This window comes from Podarcis filfolensis (genome assembly GCF_964270895.1).
Source record: "Podarcis filfolensis genome assembly, chromosome: 6".
Taxonomy (NCBI): Eukaryota; Metazoa; Chordata; class Lepidosauria; order Squamata; family Lacertidae; genus Podarcis; species Podarcis filfolensis.
The window spans coordinates 29,373,589-29,391,801 of NC_139609.1; the positions used below are offsets into that span (position 1 = coordinate 29,373,589).

The 18,213-nt window shown below is 43.9% G+C and overlaps 1 long non-coding RNA gene across 1 annotated transcript; it reads right to left on the minus strand.

Annotated features, from left to right (window-relative positions):
- Positions 1–4,972: 4,972 nt before the first annotated feature.
- LOC310765606 lies at positions 4,973–17,847 on the minus strand. The gene is made up of 6 exons (XR_014549668.1): positions 17,488–17,847; positions 9,457–9,633; positions 8,781–8,981; positions 8,022–8,607; positions 5,862–7,683; positions 4,973–5,490 (listed from the first exon to the last, which is right to left on the minus strand). It is a non-coding gene; the product is annotated as an uncharacterized lncRNA (long non-coding RNA).
- Positions 17,848–18,213: the final 366 nt, after the last annotated feature.

Consider the following 18,213-nt stretch of genomic DNA (forward strand, 5'->3'; position numbering starts at 1 on the left):
ACAAATAAGCGAAGTGAATTCTCTCAAGCCTTTGATCACTTGTTCTGGCCTTATTAATAAGTACATCAACTTGAAAGCAGTCTCTCCTCTCCTCTCCCCCCCCTAAAAAAAACCCTTTTCTCTCCATTGTTGGCTAAGTGGCAGCTTGTATTGAGTGATTTAAAAGTTCCCAGTTACAAAAAGGAAATCTCTTTAACTATTTATAATCGTCTTTGTGAAAACTGTGCTCACATGTACAAGCAGGAGGAAAACAGGCACAACAGCCCCCCCCTCCCACCCCAGACCTTGTTAAAGAGTCACAGCGTGTGTTTTGTTCTCCCCCCCCCCCGCCCCGTGTAAGGACATCCTCTCTATCAAGGACTGTGAAAGTCTCCTTTTCCCTCCGACTTATGAAATATTTACACGCTAGGCAGTATCAGGAATACCCATTTTCCATCGTGCCGCACCAAGCCCTCTGCCGTCAGCGGGGCTGGTTAATTAAGTGTGACCTAAACCAACTTGACTTGAGCTCGGCATTAAATGCACAAAAACCCATTTGAGCTGACCAGCAGCAGAAGTGGTACTCAGAGAAATTGAAAAGGATTTCTCCCAAATGCTTTCTACTTACTTACAGCACTCAAGTAATGGCTGAAGATTAGCATATGACATGACAGATTACATTAAGCCCTGTCTTTCCCAGCGCTTTATGACAGCGCTATCACATTAGCTTCTTAGCGCCGGCACATCGAGGCATGCAAACGTTTTCAGAGCCCTCTTATTCAAATCTACAAGCTGACATGGCAGCCTTGATATGATTATTAGTCATTTGAGAGACTTTAATTCACGTCATCAGATAACAGGTTTTCTTAAAAGGGTAGAGAAACTGTCTGCTTTTAATGAAGCCCTTAAAAGAGAGAGAGAGAGAGAGAGAGAGAGAGAGAGAGAGAGAGAAGGCCCTCAAAACCATCTTTGCTCTTTCGACTCCCAGTTTGACTTCATTGACAAGAACCCCCACCCCCAAAAAATTGAACTTAAATTGACTAGCTAAGTAGGCCTCTGGTTTTGGGGGTGGGTGGGGTGGCAGTGAGGGAACAGACTCTTGCAGGAAACTAGGCAAAACTAATATCTCTTCCTGCTCCCCTCTTGCCTCAACCTATATGCGAGAGCGGTGTGAGCTTTCCCTAAGAAAAACAAAAGTCCCATTGGAAAACAGTGCAGACATTTTGTCGTGAATGCCAAAGCCATTGGAGAGGCTTTAATTTGTGTCTGACTCTGTACTTGCCGCAAGGGGTTAACTGAAGGCGCCTGAGATGAGGCATAACAAATAAATGTTTGGTGCGCTGGTGGAAGATCATTAGAGTTTGCGGTCCGGAGTCCTCTTTCCTTTACGCTGACTCCGTGGCATACACTTCCTCTGTTTTACAGCATCATGAATCTGCACTTCGCTACCCAGAGGAAACCTCCATTACTAACTACTCAGGACATAACTCAGTGGAGTTGAGCGAGTTCAAAGAAAGGAGGGATGAGAGAGAAAGTGCCAAGTGAAGGCTGTTTATGTGAGCAGATAGAGAGAAGGGAGGCAGGGAGGGAGACATCTGCAGGTAAGCAGAGATGATTGTTCAGAAAGCTGATGGAAGACCTGTGTGGAGATCAGAGCGAACCACCCCAAGATACTGGCACTGCTACTATTGCCCTAGGTCAAAGTTGATGTCTCTTAGCCAGTTTCTCCCGGGTTATGGAGATTTGCAGTGCCTGCATTGGAACCAATGAATGAGGGATTCTTGATTGTTGCATATTTCCAGGTTTTGTGCAGACCACCAATATGTTCATTCATGCCCCCACCCCTGGCCGTTTCCATATGCACCCATTGATGAAACATTCAAAAAAGCAATACTGAGGTAAAGATTGCAAGACTTCTTCTGCAGTGTTTTACCTTTGCACTTCTAAGTATTGATAAAACACCAGCAAAGCAAACTAGATGTGATCGTTCTGTTTAATTTTTATCCCACCTATTCTCTCAAGTGCTCAAGGCTGTGCACACGGTTCTGGCCCTCCCTGATTTATCCTCACATCAACAACCCAGTGAAGTAGGTTAGGCTGAGAGACAGTAACTGGCTCAAAGTTACCTAGTGAGCTTCGCAACTTCAGAAATGAGCCTCATTGTGTTCAGTGCAGTGGGGGTTCCTCCTGGGTAAGTGTATATAGAAATGCAGTCTTCATTGGTTAATTAATCATTAACATGCAGCTCTTATGCCTCTTGATGTGCTTCTTTTTAACACTCACATCCCCCACCCCAATATTCACAGTAACACCACTCACTTATTTGTTTTTGAGAACGCAGTTTATGTCCATCCAAAAACATTCATTCCTGCCTTTCCCCCTGGATCCCATCACCACCCAATTCTGGTTTATTAAAGAATTTACCAGACTAGATCTCTGCTTCAGATCACAGGGTTTCGGGGTCGAACCAGAGTCTTTTCCAAGAACTTTCTGAACTGTGGGTACACATCCTGACAATGCCTAGTCTTTCAAGATGGACGTTCAAGCTCTTCTCTGCTATCCAGTGAGGCTGGAAACCTACTTGGAAGCAGTATTCCCAGAATTCTGGGACAAGGGCTGTATTTGTCATCTAATTTTGCTTTGAAGGTCCTTCCTTCTATAAATATCTTTCTAATATGCAAGTCTGTGTAGCTTCCTTAGTGCCTCTTCGTCACATCATGCTTCCATACGTCAGAATAATACAACCACCACCTACAAAAAACATTAAATTAGGTACCAATCCTCAGCTGGTTCACATCATAATAATTTGTGCTATGTTCTAAGGCTCTGTGGAGTTAATTTTGCCCATTGAGGGAGCTCGGATGAAGTGGTACTTTTCAAGCCAATTGAAGGACCTACATTATTTCCAGTTAGGGACGTAATGGTGTATCGGTTTGAATTCCATGCTTCATTATGGGCAGAGTCCCTGCCTATACACGTGAGCCTCAAATCCCCTCAAGCCACAGTGACCTTCCCCTGATGTCAGCTGAGGAGGGCAATACTATTTCCTTTGCACAGCAAGAGTCCACATGCCAGTATGCCGGTATCTCTTTGCCTCATTAATTCTCGATTTGTTATAAAACCCCTTCTTAAAAATGCATATTCCGGTCTTGCTTATACTTCTTAATTTCTCTTTCTCTCTCTAATTGGATTTATGACTACTTTAATTTATTCATCATTTGTTTTCATTTTGGGTTTTTTTGCAACTGAGTTGCATAATTTTAAAATATTAGTTTAGATGATTCTGTATAGTGTCCAAGAGAAAGTTTGTGTGGAAGACTCCATGCAAACTCAAGTTGTTCTGCGTTGTATTTCAAACACATTTCCCTGGGCTTTTTTCCTGAAGCATAAAAAGTTTCTTTGATTATGTTTTATGCTGCTAGCATCAAAATATGCATTATTATTGTTGCTGTTGGTTCTCTGACTTACAAGACTTCTGATTAAGCACTTAACAATATAGAAGGATTGTAAAAAGGCATCATCCCCCCCCAATTTGTCACATGCAGTACTGTTTCTGTTCTGCTGCAGTTGGTCTTCCGACAAAAACTGTGTTATTTGTCTGCTGCAGCAAAATTACATAACCAGTGCAATTTATATAATTATCTGAATACCTTGCCATTGCGTCATCACACCCCATTCATTTCAAAGCAAAGGAAATGCAGTGCAAATTGGGGTATGGGTGTGTCATCAATTACTGAAAGCAACTGTGAATACCAATCAGCTGCTGGATTAATTTCCATTCTGGACAGGTGATGAAAAAGTGAATAATTTCCACACTTCCTTCCATTTTTGTCAGAATTCTCTGACATCCCTATAGTGTACACAATTAACCCATGTAATTCATGTAGCACAACTGTGCCTGAATGCTTGAGGCTTAACATTTGTGTGGTTATATTAAGATCACCTGCCACACATTATGATAAGAGTCTTATTTGGCCATGTGGAATGAGGAGGGAATCTGCTATGATGCTTTTGGTTTTTTGCACATGAGTCATACATATGGGCAACAGAATGGACGTCTCATCCATGTTCCTTTTGCATGTGTTCATCCATAAGCCTGTTCAACCTCATGTCCATATTAATCGATATTTTAAAAAGGAAAAAGTTGCACTAAAAGATTGCATTTTCATATATGTATATTTCCAAATTTCTAGATTTGATTTCAAAATTTGCATTTTCATGTGTGTTTTGATAGGTATAAACTGCCAAGAATATCATTCCGAAAAAAATGTGAAACCAAGTAGATAGCTAAGTTCTCATACAATGGCAATTGTTTCATCAGTGGAAGCATTTCAACTTCCCAGATAGAATTATCCACCCTCTCCTCCCCCATGTGCTGTTCAGGGGGTTCTCCCACCCCCTTGGATCAATAATGGGGGGGGAGGGAGGGAGGGAGGGAGGGAGGAACCAGTGTTAGAAACTGAGATACGAAAGCTAGGAGCTAAATGGCACCTTAAACTGAGGTTATGGGTGCAACAACAGGGTGTCCAGGCGTGCTTTTTTTATAACAAGAATACAAAGCTGAAAATGAATGAGCAGCAGCTAAAATATTGTGTTCATTTTTCACATGGTCTAGTCTTCCTCTGCCCACCCCCCTAATATTCTTAAGAGGGTCTCTTCTCCAGTCTTCAGAGAGTAGCTGGAAGTGGGGAGGCAGAAAAAGGTCCTCCTTTCCTTCCACTCTGCAGTGTTAATCTGAAATCTTAGGGGCAGTACTGCACCCAGAGATCAGAAACGGCTCGCGCTAATGAAATTCCCTGTGGCAAAATGCGCCTAGAATAGTGGGAGTTTCAAACACTGAGAGGGACCCTATTGCACTAGCAGAAGTCATTGCATTGGCTTCTACTAGTGGCGTTAGTTGAATCCTGCCTGTTCACCAGAGAGGTGCATAACAGCTCAGTTTGTATTAGAATTCACAAAGATCAAACTATTCAAGCATCCTTAACTAGAAATATTTGTTTCAGTTTATTTATAAGATTCCTTCCTCACCATTCTGAAACTTACACGCCACTCAATATGGCTTAAAATCCCATTCACAATTAATCAATAAGATACAAGAAAAGGGGGGAACGGCAGGCAAAATGGATAAAAATGTTATTGAACAAATCCTTATTTAGGTTAACTAAACATTCTCACTAACCATCAGAAAAAGAGGGGCATTTGAATCTCAACAGGCAAGGTGTCCCATAATCCAGGTACAACTATGGAAATGACCCCTGCTCTGGATCCATTAGGTGAGAATGAGCAATGTAAAAGAATGGTGGGACTTGTAGTCCAGAAACATCAGGACTGCCCTTGGTTTGGAGAAGGGAGCGGTTTTGTAAGGGCAAAACTTAAGATGGCAGGATGGGAACAGAGGAGAGGGAGTTCCATCACAACTAAGAGGGCTAGCTTGTAATCAGAGGAAATTATTGTATCAGGGAAATGAATTCCTTTTAGTTCTTTCCACCCCGAAATCATATTTTTATGGGCCTACGGTACAGGTAAAGGAACCCCTGACCATTAGGTCCAGTTGTGACTGACTCTGGGGTTGAGGCGCTCATCTCACTTTATTGGCCGAGGGAGCCAGCATACAGCTTCCAGGTCATGTGGCCAGCATGACTAAGCCACTTCTGGCGAACCAGAGCAGCGCATGGAAATGCCGTTTACCTTCCCGCCGGAGCGGTACCTATTGATCTATGTGCACCTTGACGTGCTTTCGAACTGCTAAGTTGGCAGGAGCAGGGACCGAGCAACGGGAGCTCACCCCATCGTTGGGATTCGAACCGCCGACCTTCTGATCAGCAAGTCCTAGGCTCTGTGGTTTAACCCACAGCGCCACCCGCGTCCCTTCCTTTATGGGCCTATTTGCATGCAATTTAGCAGACACTCTGGAGGGGTTAGTTTGCCTAAAATTCCATCCACTTCTGTCAAAAGGAAACAAGCTACAGCTGTGTGTTGTTTTATTTGCCAATAGTGAATGGGAGGTGGGGGGAAGTGGACTTGAAGAGAGCTATCAGGTTTCCTCTTGATCTTATCTTCTGTAGGAGAAGCATACATGTCTCTTTCAGGCATTCCTCATTGGATTTGGTTTCCTATTCTTTCTCTTCAGATTCCCAAACTTCAGAAATGAAGATGCTATTGTGCAGCTCCCATGCATTTCAATGGAGCTTGTGCAGAAGATCGTCCCGGTGGGGATCATGTCCTGAGCTAACCCATTTAACAACATGCAAGGGTAAAAGCTCTTCTCCCGTGTTGCCCAGGGGACCCCCTGATTGCTATCAAGACTCATGGAACAGGCTCAAGAGTATGTTTCTCGTCATGAGAAGCACAAACATTTTGAAAGCCTTTTTCTTTGCAATGCCGAAAAGCCTTCAAACAATGTTAACGTGGCACGATAATCATACTGACAATGGTTTGTAATAGTTTGCCAAAGTTTTCATGTAACATAAACTAGGAATCCATATTGCTCATGTAACCCTGTGCCAGGATTCTTTTGTCTTTCAAGTGTCAACTCGCATTCTGAACAAAATCACATTGCAGTAAACTTGTGTTAATTGATACATTATGGACTTGGAGGTTTTTCTCCTTACAAAACACACACAAAAAACCTTCGTTAGCTTTGCTGAGGAAGCCATGCCTCTCCTCTACCTATAAAAAGAATGCAAAAAGACATGTTCTCAATGAATAAGGCATTTTTTTTAATTGCTGGTTTACGCTTAACTGTCAAAAGGAAAATTGCAAATGCCCCAAGATCTTCATCCAGGTGTTTGTTGCAAGTCTCATAACAAAATTTTCTAGGGTGGGGGGCAAGGAAATGGGAAGCTGACACCCAGCCAATACACACACCTGCATAACATTCTCATCCACTGAAATTTTCAAAGGGGCCGGGGGGCCATTGAGAGACGCTATGGGGAAGCAAGTTCCTTGTATTAAAGACTACATAATTAGGATTCAGGAACACCAAAATGGTGCCTAACTGTATCCAAACTGAGACAAAAACCTGCTTCTTGACCTCAGGAGCTCTCATGCAAAAAATGGCCATGTAATGTCAAAATGTGTCCGAATTCTTAGAGAACAGACAAAGAATTCTACCAGTTTCCAAAATAGAAAAAGGACAGCTCCTGCCCTCAAGTTTACCATCTGAAAGTCAAGGTGCAAAAGGAAAGGGGGATGGGAGGGAGGAGGAAAAAGGGGAAGTTGGAATTATTGTGACTAGCAGCTGGAATGAAAGGATTCAAGGAGTTCAAAGTTAGAGATCTCTTAGATGAGCCAATGAAGAGATAAGAGAAGGAGAAGAAGAAGAAGAGTTTGGATTTAATATCCCGCTTTATCACTACCTGAAGGAGTCTCAAAGCGGCTAACATTCTCCTTTCCCTTCCTCCCCCACAACAAACACTCTGTGAGGTGAGTGGGGCTGAGAGGCTTCAGAGAAGTTTGACTAGCCCAAGGTCACCCAGCAGCTGCATGTGGAGGAGCAGAGACGCGAACCCGGTTCCCCAGATTACAAGTCTACCACTCTTAACCACTACACCACACTGGCAGTCCCATCACTCCTTGGTGGAATGACTGCTGGTAGACAACAGTAAAAGAGAAAACACTTTCCAAATATTTAGAGTTCAATAATGTTATAGCACACAGATGCAATAAAAAGGCTAAGTAATGCATCAATGGGAGCACATAATGCTTCTCGTCTCACATTTTCTCAGACCTATTCCAATTAAGAATACAGTGGTACCTCGCAAGACAAATGCCTCGCAAGACGAAAAACGTGCAAGACGAAAGAGTTTTCCGTTTTTTGAGTCGTTCCGCAAGACGAATTTCCCTATGGGCTTGCTTCGCAAGACGAAATGTCTTGCGAGTTCTTGCGAGTTTGTTTCCTTTTTCTTAAAGCCGCTAAGCCGTTAATAGCCGCTAAGCCGTTAATAGCCGCTAAGCCGTTAATAGCCGTGCTTCGCAAGACAAAAAAACCGCAAGACGAAGAGACTCGCGGAACGGATTAATTTTGTCTTGCGAGGCACCACTGTACTGTACGTGTGTAATCCTGCAAAGATTTCTCAATTGCCCCATATTTAAAATGGAAACAAGGGGTTTAGTTTTAATGGAAGACACTGGGCCATTTCCACTTGGTCCTCCCATTTGAGTTGATAGTGGGGAGGCCACCTGGGTGGGTCTGCTGGGGTTAACAGCTGAAATCTGCTTTGTTCCAGGAAGAAGCTTTTAACCCTAAGGGGCCCTACCACCCATGTTGCTTCAGCACGATGGTGTCAGAAGTGGTGAGAGCATAAGAAGACATCTGCCTGGCACGTGCTTCCATGGGCTCCTCCAAGGAACACCAATTCTTCCACACATTTCTGGAGCACTCAAGGGTTTTCCTCACTCCCCTGTGTCTGGTTTATAATGGTACAATTGGGTGAATGACATCAGAACCCATATCAGCAGAGGCCCTCGTAGAAAGAAAGTTAAGACACTTCTGAGGGATTTCCCCCACCTTTCGATGTTTTTAGCCAATGAGTGAAATCAGAGCTGTGATTGATGAGTGATTTCTTTGGACACCAGCCTATAGGAATCCCTGGGGCTCCAAAGAGCTTTCTACTTCCCTTTAGTGCTCTATTCCAGTGGCGAAGCGTGGGGGGTGCAGGGGGGGCCGGCCACACCGGGCGCAACATCTGGGGGTTAGGGTTAGGGGGCACAAATCCACAGGTTAGGGGGCGCAAATCCACGGGTTAGGGGGTGCAAATTACTTGCCTTGCCCCGGGTGGTGACAACCCACGCTACGCCACTGCTCTATTCTTTTGTGCTTCTCATTATTTTCAGTTCTTGGGATCTCTGCAGTTCATTGTGGGCCAATTCAGCTATGCATTCTCAACATTTGATGACCTCTGAATCAATTGGTCACTTGTTTGCATAGATGAGCCATCACAGATCAACTTATCTCCATCCCATTGTGCAGTTTGTTGGGTGGAATCAGTGTACACATCCAGCTGTGGGAAGAGGGGGGGGAAACCTGATGAGAGAAGCCAGATGAACTGAACCAGCTTCATCCCTAAGTAAAAAGTCATGATGGGCTGCCTATGGCTTCCCTTTGAGAACCCTCACATACATACTTGGAGCTAACTTTTGGAAGCTGAGACCCTGGGTTCATTCCCTTGGAGGTCCCAACCATCTAATGCCAGCCTTGATGGAATCAGTCAAGACAATGCCTTTATATAGATCCCTGGTCACCGGCTGTGGTTTATGGTCATATAAGAGTCCGCTGATTCACAGGAGTTACTACAGGAGCAAAATGCCATTCCGAGAAGTGTAGCTCACCAGTTAGGCTTCTCTCGTGACAGCAAACTACCGCTCTAATTTTCATTTGTTCTGTCCCAGTCTCCTAACAGATTGCATTTCTCCCCGTCTCCTTCCTTCACTCTCTATCGCCCTGTTATTATTCTTTCCCTTTAAAGCGATTAATACCTTTCAAGAAATGGACTTGTGTGCTGATTCAACTTTTCTGAGTGCTAATATATGGAGTCCACAGTACGGAGAACCTGCCGCATCCTGATGGGACCTGATGTACAGCTGCAGTTATCTCCACTTCCCGCCGTTTGTGGGGCCTCATACTTATCACGCCGCGCTTGGTGCAAGGAGGCGCTGCGAGGTGAATGAAATCAATTGTTCAAGGAGTTAAAGGACCTGCAATTTCAGATTAATCCTCCCTGTTAACAATGCTTGTGATGCTAGAAAGTCAACACACAAGGCCTGCTCTCCAGGGGAGGCAGGAATGTATATTCTCTGACATTTCTCTGATGAAAATATCCAGCGCTTTATTTTTCCTAGGAAAAGGGGTGCTGGAACGTGTCATGAACACCTCCCTTATTCTCTTAGAATGGCAACAGCGCCAACCTGAGAGGTGCCGGAACTGAGTTCCGGTGAGTTCTGCCAGAAGCAAAGCCCCGAAGGCATCCAATTCCATACCCTCCAACATTTCTCTGATGAAAATAAGGTTGTCCTACCATACCCTTCAATATTTCTCCAATGAAAAGAGGGACATGCTAAGGAAAAGAGGGACCTTTCGGGATCAAATCAGAAACCGGGACAGTTTCAGTGAATCTGGGACTGTCCCAGAAAATAGGGGTGCATGGAGGGTCTGGAAATGTAGTAACTGGTGGGATATATGTGTTTGTTTGTGTGTGTTGAGTGGGGAAGGTTGTTGTCAGTAGCAGGTAAAGTATTCAAGAAACCGAATGTTTTCAGACAGAGGCCCATCAGAGGATATCTCAATAAAACCATAAATGTAAGGATTTATAGTGGACAGGAGCAGAGAGAGCTGTGCTCTTGGTGGTGGTGCTCCTGCTAGGGCAGTGATGGGGTGAGGCAGGGAGGTGGTGGCTTTCGGCACACTAGCAGAGCCAATCTGGCACTTCTGCCACTGTGCCTGATCTGCCCCAACCTTGCCACTGACCTGCCTCACCATCCCAGTATTAGGCAGAGATGCTGCTGCCAGGAGGCCAGCAGGTCTGCAGTGAAACCCCTTTCCAGCTGGTCACTACTGAGAATGGATTACAGTATATAATGAGATTTAAATTTTTTCCCGAGAAACCCAAAGCTTTTCTTTTAGGAATTCTAGACAATGATGCACCAAAAGAGTTGGTTAACTTATTCATGCATATAACAACAGCAGCAAGAATACTGTATGCCCAAAGATGGAGAGAAGAGGAGGTTCCAACAAAGGAAGAATGGCTTTCAAAAACAATGGAGTATGAGGAACTGGCAAGATTAACAGCAAAGATTAGAGACTGAAATGATGGGGGGGGGGAATCCTTGAGGATTGGGGACTTTTTATCGAGTATTTAAAGAACTATTGTAGTGAGATGAAAAGGCAAGCAGGATTTGAAATACGAGAAACACCATTAATTATTAAGATAAAAAAGTTAAAAAGGGTGTATTGAATATTAAGTGTGAAATATGTGGGACGCAGGTGGTGCTGTGGGTTAAACCACAGAGCCTAGGACTTGCCGATCAAAAGGTCGGCAGTTCGAATCCCCGTGACGGGGTGAGCTCCCATTGCTCGGTCCCTGCTCCTGCCAACCTAGCAGTTCAAAAGCACGTCAAAGTGCAAGTAGATAAATAAGTCCCGCTCCGGCGGGAAGGTAAACGGCGTTTCCGTGCGCTGCTCTGGTTCTCCAGAAGCAGCTTAGTCATGCTGGTCACATGACCCAGAAGCTGTACGCCAGCTCCCTCGGCCGGTAAAGCGAAATGAGTGCCGCAACCCCAGAGTCAGCCATGACTGGACCTAATAGTCAGGGGTCACTTTATCTTTACCTTTATGTGCAGCGTTTAAGGATAAAAATGGAAACTATGGAATGGGGGATGGGAAGTCAATGGATAAAGTAATTTCTGTAAAAAATTATAATTGTCAAACATCAATAAATAAGTTTTTTTAAAAAAATAAAAATGAATTACAGTCCAGCACAGAGATCACTCTGCCAAGAGGCAAAACTGATGTATCCCACATTTAGGCCTGGTGCAGGTGTGATGTCGGTCTGTCTCTTAAATGGACATTGGAACTGTTTTGCAAACCATGGTGAACGAAGGAAATCCTGATAAGCATGAATCATAACTAGGGTCCATGGAGACATATTGCCATATCGAGGACTGGCCAGAGATGTTTTGTTGCCTGGGACATATGGAAAGATTGCCCCTTCATCCATTCCCCACCCCAAAAAAATTCCATGAGGAAAAGATGACTGGCCTGGCCTTTGAATCCCCCTTCAACACTGGTGACAGGATAGCATCCTCTCGTACATCTGTAGGCGACTAGCAGAGGAGCCAGCTTCTCCAGAGGATTGCGGGGTCCATTGGCTACCCTGCTATACCTGGTGAAATCTGGCAACGGCAGGCAGGAAGAGGGGGTGGATGTAAAGGGGCAGAGAGCTCACAGTCCCCTCTTAGTGGTTCAAATATTAGCAGCAATGCATTTGGACCAGACCTATTTGTGAGAAAGAAGCAGCTGCACTTATTTTCTTATTGTCCCACATTATGCATTTAAAAGTCTCTCAATAAGATCTTTGTCTAGGTGGAGGAGGAGGGGGAGCAGGATTTTAGATCATATCTGTCAATGAAATCTACCCAATATGCACCAGCTATCATTCTTTGTCGCCAAATGTACATATGCAATTACCTTTTAGAGATTTTTGTCGTCTATTAACATGACGATTGTCAATTCTATTTTTTTTTTAGGTTGTGCAAAAATAATGTTTATGTAAAAGGAGAAAATCTCTAATCATACACATAACATTAACCCAGACATTTATGCTGCTATTACAATACATCTGAGATGTGTTAAATTTCCATTTTTGTATATACTTGGGGAAGTGCTTTTGCACTCACACTCCTCACAGATCCACAAATACAATAATCTGGGATAAATACAATCTGAACTCTCTTTCTGTTGTTGTGAGGAAATGTTTAATAGTGCTCAATATGCCTACAGCTGCTTCTAAGGAAGTTTATAAAGAGGGAAAGTGGTGTAGCATCTTTTGTTTTCTTTCTTCTCCTAACATGGGCTCAACCTCTTGGGTTGATAAGTTTTTTGTACATTTTTTTGGGGGGGGATTTAATACATATACATAAATGTGAGGGTTGACCTTTTCTTTTCTGAATGAGGCTCTTTCTGCTGAGGTCCAGAATTACTTCATGCCGTCTGGGCGTCTGTCTGGTATATTGCTTCTATAATATGGTGGCAAAGAACAGTCTCAGGCTCCACTTGTTTCCCATTTCCCTCAGACTCCTCCATCTTTGTGACAGAAGCAGCTTGACTGAAACTTTTGTTTGGAAATATGCACATAAACAAGGTGCAAACTGACAAGAAAGAGACAACAACTTCTCAAACCCTTCAAGTGCCCCTATTTTCCAGGGACAGTCATGGATTTACAGAAGCCATCCCAGTTCCTGATTTCTTCTCAAAATGACCTGCTTTTCCTCAGGACATCCTTATTTTCATCAGAGAAGTGTTTGCGGCTATGGAGTTATGTGACCCCCCCCCCCAGAGCCAAGGAGATTTTTAATGTTTAATGTTTTATTATGGTTTTTATATATGTTGGAAGCCTCCCAGAGTGGCTTGGGCAACCCAGTCAGATGCATGGGGTACAAATAATAAAATAGTTATATATATATATATATATATATATATATATATATATATATATATATATATATTGTCAGAGCTGCCCAAGGTCTCAGCTCACAAAGGACCAACGCTGCTTCGTTGTTAAGTACAAAAGTCTTTATTGAAGTTCAGTTTCACTTCCAGAGCCGCAGCGCGCAGCTCTACGTCTCAACTGTCAGACCGCTGATGATCCGTCTGAATCTCCTCCCCCTGTACACCAGTTTAAGACCCTCGCCTTGCTCCACCTTTTCCGCTGCTCTTTCCTCCTCTGGGTCCGCCTGCCCACCGGGGTCTCGCCCTTTCTAGCCTCTTCTGACGCTGATTCCCCTGAGCCTTCTCCCTCCCTCCGGCGGGCTTTAGGAGCTGGTTCCCCATCCGCGTCTCCTGTTGTCCCGCGCGCCTGCACATTTGAACTTGGCGCGCGCGCCCAGCCAGCAGCTTTCCTCCTGACCGTTTCAATGCTGCTGTCACTGCTTCCCCCTTCGGGGGGGCTAGCTGCAACTGACCTCCCCTCCATTCCCCCACTCTCCGATGGAGGCGTGGTCAGCTCTGACTCACCTCCTCTCCCCGCTGGAGGAGACGCTGGCCCTGACACATGTGACTCTTCCCCCCCACTACGCTCTGGTGGGGAAACTGGTCCCGATCCCCCACTGCTGCTTTGGGGTTCCCCTCTGGCTCCTTGTTTCTGGTGCGTCCCCCCTGGGACCCCCCTTGCTCTGACCATCGGCGCCCCCTTCTGGGAATCTTCTGATTCGCTGGAGAAGCTCATGGAATCTCTCGGGCCACTGTCATACTCCCCTACGCTTCCCTCGGATTCTTCCCCTTCGCTCTCCAATTCCTCTCTCCCCAGTGCTCCTGATTCCCTGACACACACACACACACACACACATATATATATATATACACACACACACAGGAGGGTATGAGAACATAATAAGAGCCTGCTGGATCAGACCCATGAGAACCATCCCGTTCTCACAGTGACCAGATGCCTGTGGGAAACTGTTGATCAGGACTTGGGCACAAGAGAACTGGGCCCTCCTGTTGTTTCCTGCAACTGGTATTCAGAAGGTAACCTCTGACTGTCGGCTGCTGACATAAATTTGCTCCCCCATGATAATATGACAGCAACAATCACAGATAACAATGACTCTCAAAGTGAACCATTCCCAGTGGGAACAGGTGTTAAACAGAGTTGTGTTATTGCCCCAACTCTATTTATTATTTTCGTTGCCATGATCCTACACATTGTCGAAGGGAAACTCCCCCTGGGGTAGAAATCATATATCAAACAGATGGAAAGCTCTTTAACTTGAGTAGACTGAAAGCAAAGAATAAGGTTACCGTAACTTCCATCATAGAGCTTCAATATGCTGATGACAACATAGTGTGTGCACACTCAGAGGATGATCTCCAAACCATCCTGAATATCTTTGCTCAACATCCAAAAAAACCAAAGGACTGCATCAACAAGCACAAAACAACCCTGCTGCAGTGCCACAAATCCAACTCAATAGTATATAGTTGGAAAGTGTTGAACACTTCTCCTACCTAGCCAGTTACCTTTCCACAAGGACCGACATTGATGCTGAAATCCAGCATTGCCTGAGCTTAGCAAGTGCAGCTTTCTCCCAATTGAAGGGCAGAGTGTTTGGGGACCAGGACAATTGCAGGGCACCAAAATGCTTGTTTACAAAGTTATTGTACTAACAACTTTACTGTATGCCTGTGAAACATGGACCACTTATAAACACCATCTCCAGCTCCTTGAAATATTCCATCAATGGTGTCTCTAAAAAATGTTACATATCACTTGGGAAGACAGGCAAACTATTACCAGTGTACTGGAAGAAGCAAAGATCACCCATGTCGAAGCAATAATTCTTCAACATCAACTTTGTTGGACTGGTCATGGTGTTCAGATGCCTGATTATCGTCTTCTGAAGTAACTACTCTATTCCAAACTTAAAAATGGAAAGTGTAATGCTGGTGGTCAACAAAAGAGGTTTAAAGACTCTCTCAAGGCAATTCTAAAAAAAAGTAGTATAAACACCAACAATTGGGAAACTGGCCTGTGAGAGCTCCAGTTGGAGAACAGCCTTTATCAAAGGTGTCATGGACTTTGAAGGCGCTTGAACTCAGGACAAAAGGGAGAAGCATGCTAAGAGGAAGGCACATTTGGCAAACCCTCACCATGCAACTCCTGCCCGGAAACCTATGTCCCCACTGTGGAAGGACATGTGGATCCAGAACTGGCCTCCACAGACTCACTATTAAAACCGTGTTCATAGAAGCCAGTCTTAGTTGGCTATGAGTGATCGCCAGAGAAGAAGAAGAGGCCTCTGACTGTGGAGGCAGACCATAGCCATCATGGCTAGTAGTCACTGGTAGCTTTCTCCTTCGTGAATTTGTCCAATCTGTGCACTCAGGGGCACCAAGCTGATGATTCTAACCTTTGCTGCTTTACAGGGGTACTTGTTTTCTTATCCTTCTCTCTAAAAAATACACCTTTTCTTTTTCTGCCTGACAATGCTGCTTATAAGCCCAGGTAATAAAACCTTTTGTTTACTGTAATGCGGATGCTTCCTAATTTCAAAATGTATTTATGATTTATTCCTATTTTCTCAGCTGGCATAAAAGCCCTAAGATATACTTGACTCCCATAGGGCACAGCAACTTGCATTTCCCTGCCCCCCCTCCCTCGCTAGCTGACACTGGGTATATTTGTAATTATTGTTTTTCATAAAATGAAGTCATTTATGCTTTAGAGTTTCATAAACATAACAAGCTGTACAATTTTATGTGTTAAATTATTATGCACAATACATTTCATGTTCAAGAAGTCATAAAGTTAAGTAGAGGTTTGATAAGTATTGCATATATTTCACACACACACCCCCACACTTCTGCTTATTCCTCCCTCCAACAACAGAAAAACACATTTTCCCTACAATATTTTCAAACATTTTAGCCTTTCCATAAATCCCCATCAGCTAGACCGGTAGGGAAGTGGAACGGGAGTAAAGTCTATATGTGGCACAAGCACACAACACAGATCCATAGAGCACGGTGTCCGTAGATACGCAACACTGCAAAATTGCGTCAGATACGAGATACCATTGTTGTCTCCACTGCCATGAGAGTCTTCAGAATAGCACAGTAGTGAATGGTAGCCATTCACTTACATAGAAGGAAATTAGTCTTTCTGACTGGTGTATAGTTATTTTGTCAAACATTCGCAAATGGGGGACATTAACATTTCAAAGGAGGCAACATGGATCTGCTCCCATCCCAGTGCCAAAGTGGACAGGCAAATCTATCAATTTTAGTTTCTAATTTTTCCAATCTTATGTTCAGTTTCTCCACATTTTCACATCAGTTTGAAATTATTTTTAATGTCCAAATGAAAATTCATCAATCTTAGAGCAAATTTCTCTGAATATACACATTTGGGTTTGCAATTTTGCTTAATGTGCACATTTTTGCAAAGGAATTTTCCATAATAGAATGTGTTACTACTGTGTGTTATTTTCACTAAATGTATGCATATTTTTTTTTTACACAATTTATCCTAGTGTTGCATTTTTGTACTTGGCTAGAGGCTGGCACTACAAAATTTCAAAGCGCAGCTGTGTTTCGATTCATGTATTGTTTCTGAAAGTGAAAATTTGGTAGGTTCGGCTTTGAATGCAGACAGAATATAACTTATTCCCCACCACTCATTTTTATATTACAGTTTACTAGTTCCATAGTACTCAGTGAGAGCCCAAGAGAATGGAGTCTGTCTACAGGGCTCCAGAACTATCATGGGCACTACAGAATGATCATTTCACAGAAATTAGTGATGCTCAGAACCCCCACCCAACAATGGGCAGCCAAACTAAGGCCCCCAAATAAATAAAACACATGACAAAAAGGAAGCCAACCCAAAAATGATAGGTGCCCCTCCCTGCAAACAACAACAAAAGCACTCCAAACCCTTCAAAATTTAAAAAAACTAGAGGAGGCAGGGGGTACCAATATTCCCTTGGGTGCCACACTTGGAACCCCAGATCTATATAGTTCTGCCTTGGTGTTGGTCACACCAGAGCGTGACAAAGAGATGGAAGGGTTTGAAGCAGGCACTCTTCGGACTGTAAATGATTCCTCACATTGTTGTCTAAGATCAGAAAGAACAAATTGGAACAAATGAGGGAAATTGCCACAAGATGCATCATACTTCCCTCCGGACAGCTCCAGTAAAAGTGTGGGGAACTTGACTCTTTTGAAAGGAGAACGTTGCCACGTTTTGCGGGTAAGATGCTGCCATCTCCCAAAAAGAAAAGAGGTGCTCTGACCTTGTGGTGTGCTGACAGTACCCAAAATAGCTGCTGATCCAGGCGGTCCTGGAGGATGAAAGCTGACTTCCAGTCCAAAGGACATGCTGTGTGCCTGGTGCAGAGGCTGGTTAGAGGACGCAATCAATCAGCTTAGCTGGTAATAGTGGATTCCTGCTGAGATAAAAAAATATATGGGGGAATCAGATAAAAGCATATTTTAAAATTGCTGTGTTTGAGACAGCATAGTTAGGCCTCGGATTTTTAAAACCACAGTGGCTGCAAAGGGAGGTGTCCCCCCCCCTTTTTTGCTTCGAAAGAGGGCTGCCCTTTTAAGTAGGGGAATGTGGGTGACATTTCTGGCATGGCAGTCTGACCTGAGAAGTTTGCATTGGCACCCTCTGGGTTGTAACTGGACTCTGCATAAACAAAGCACTTCAGTTTCCAAGGCTGCCATACCTTGAAGTTCATAAACATCAACATTCATCACCCTCCCTGCGCACACCCAAATGAAAAGAATCTGTATATGCGGGCATGCTTATAAGTGGGTGTGCGTGTGTGATCACCAGCACAATCTTGAAAAGCAAAAATGAAAAGTGCTCTCCTCCTTGCAAACATGATTAAGCACCACACAGCACATAAATCCAGGTAATGGAAAATGTTCAGCAACAACAAATCTTAATGAACTGGGAATGTTTACTCCAGATCCAGCCAGCCCTCCCAAGAAATGATACCCGCTTTGGAACA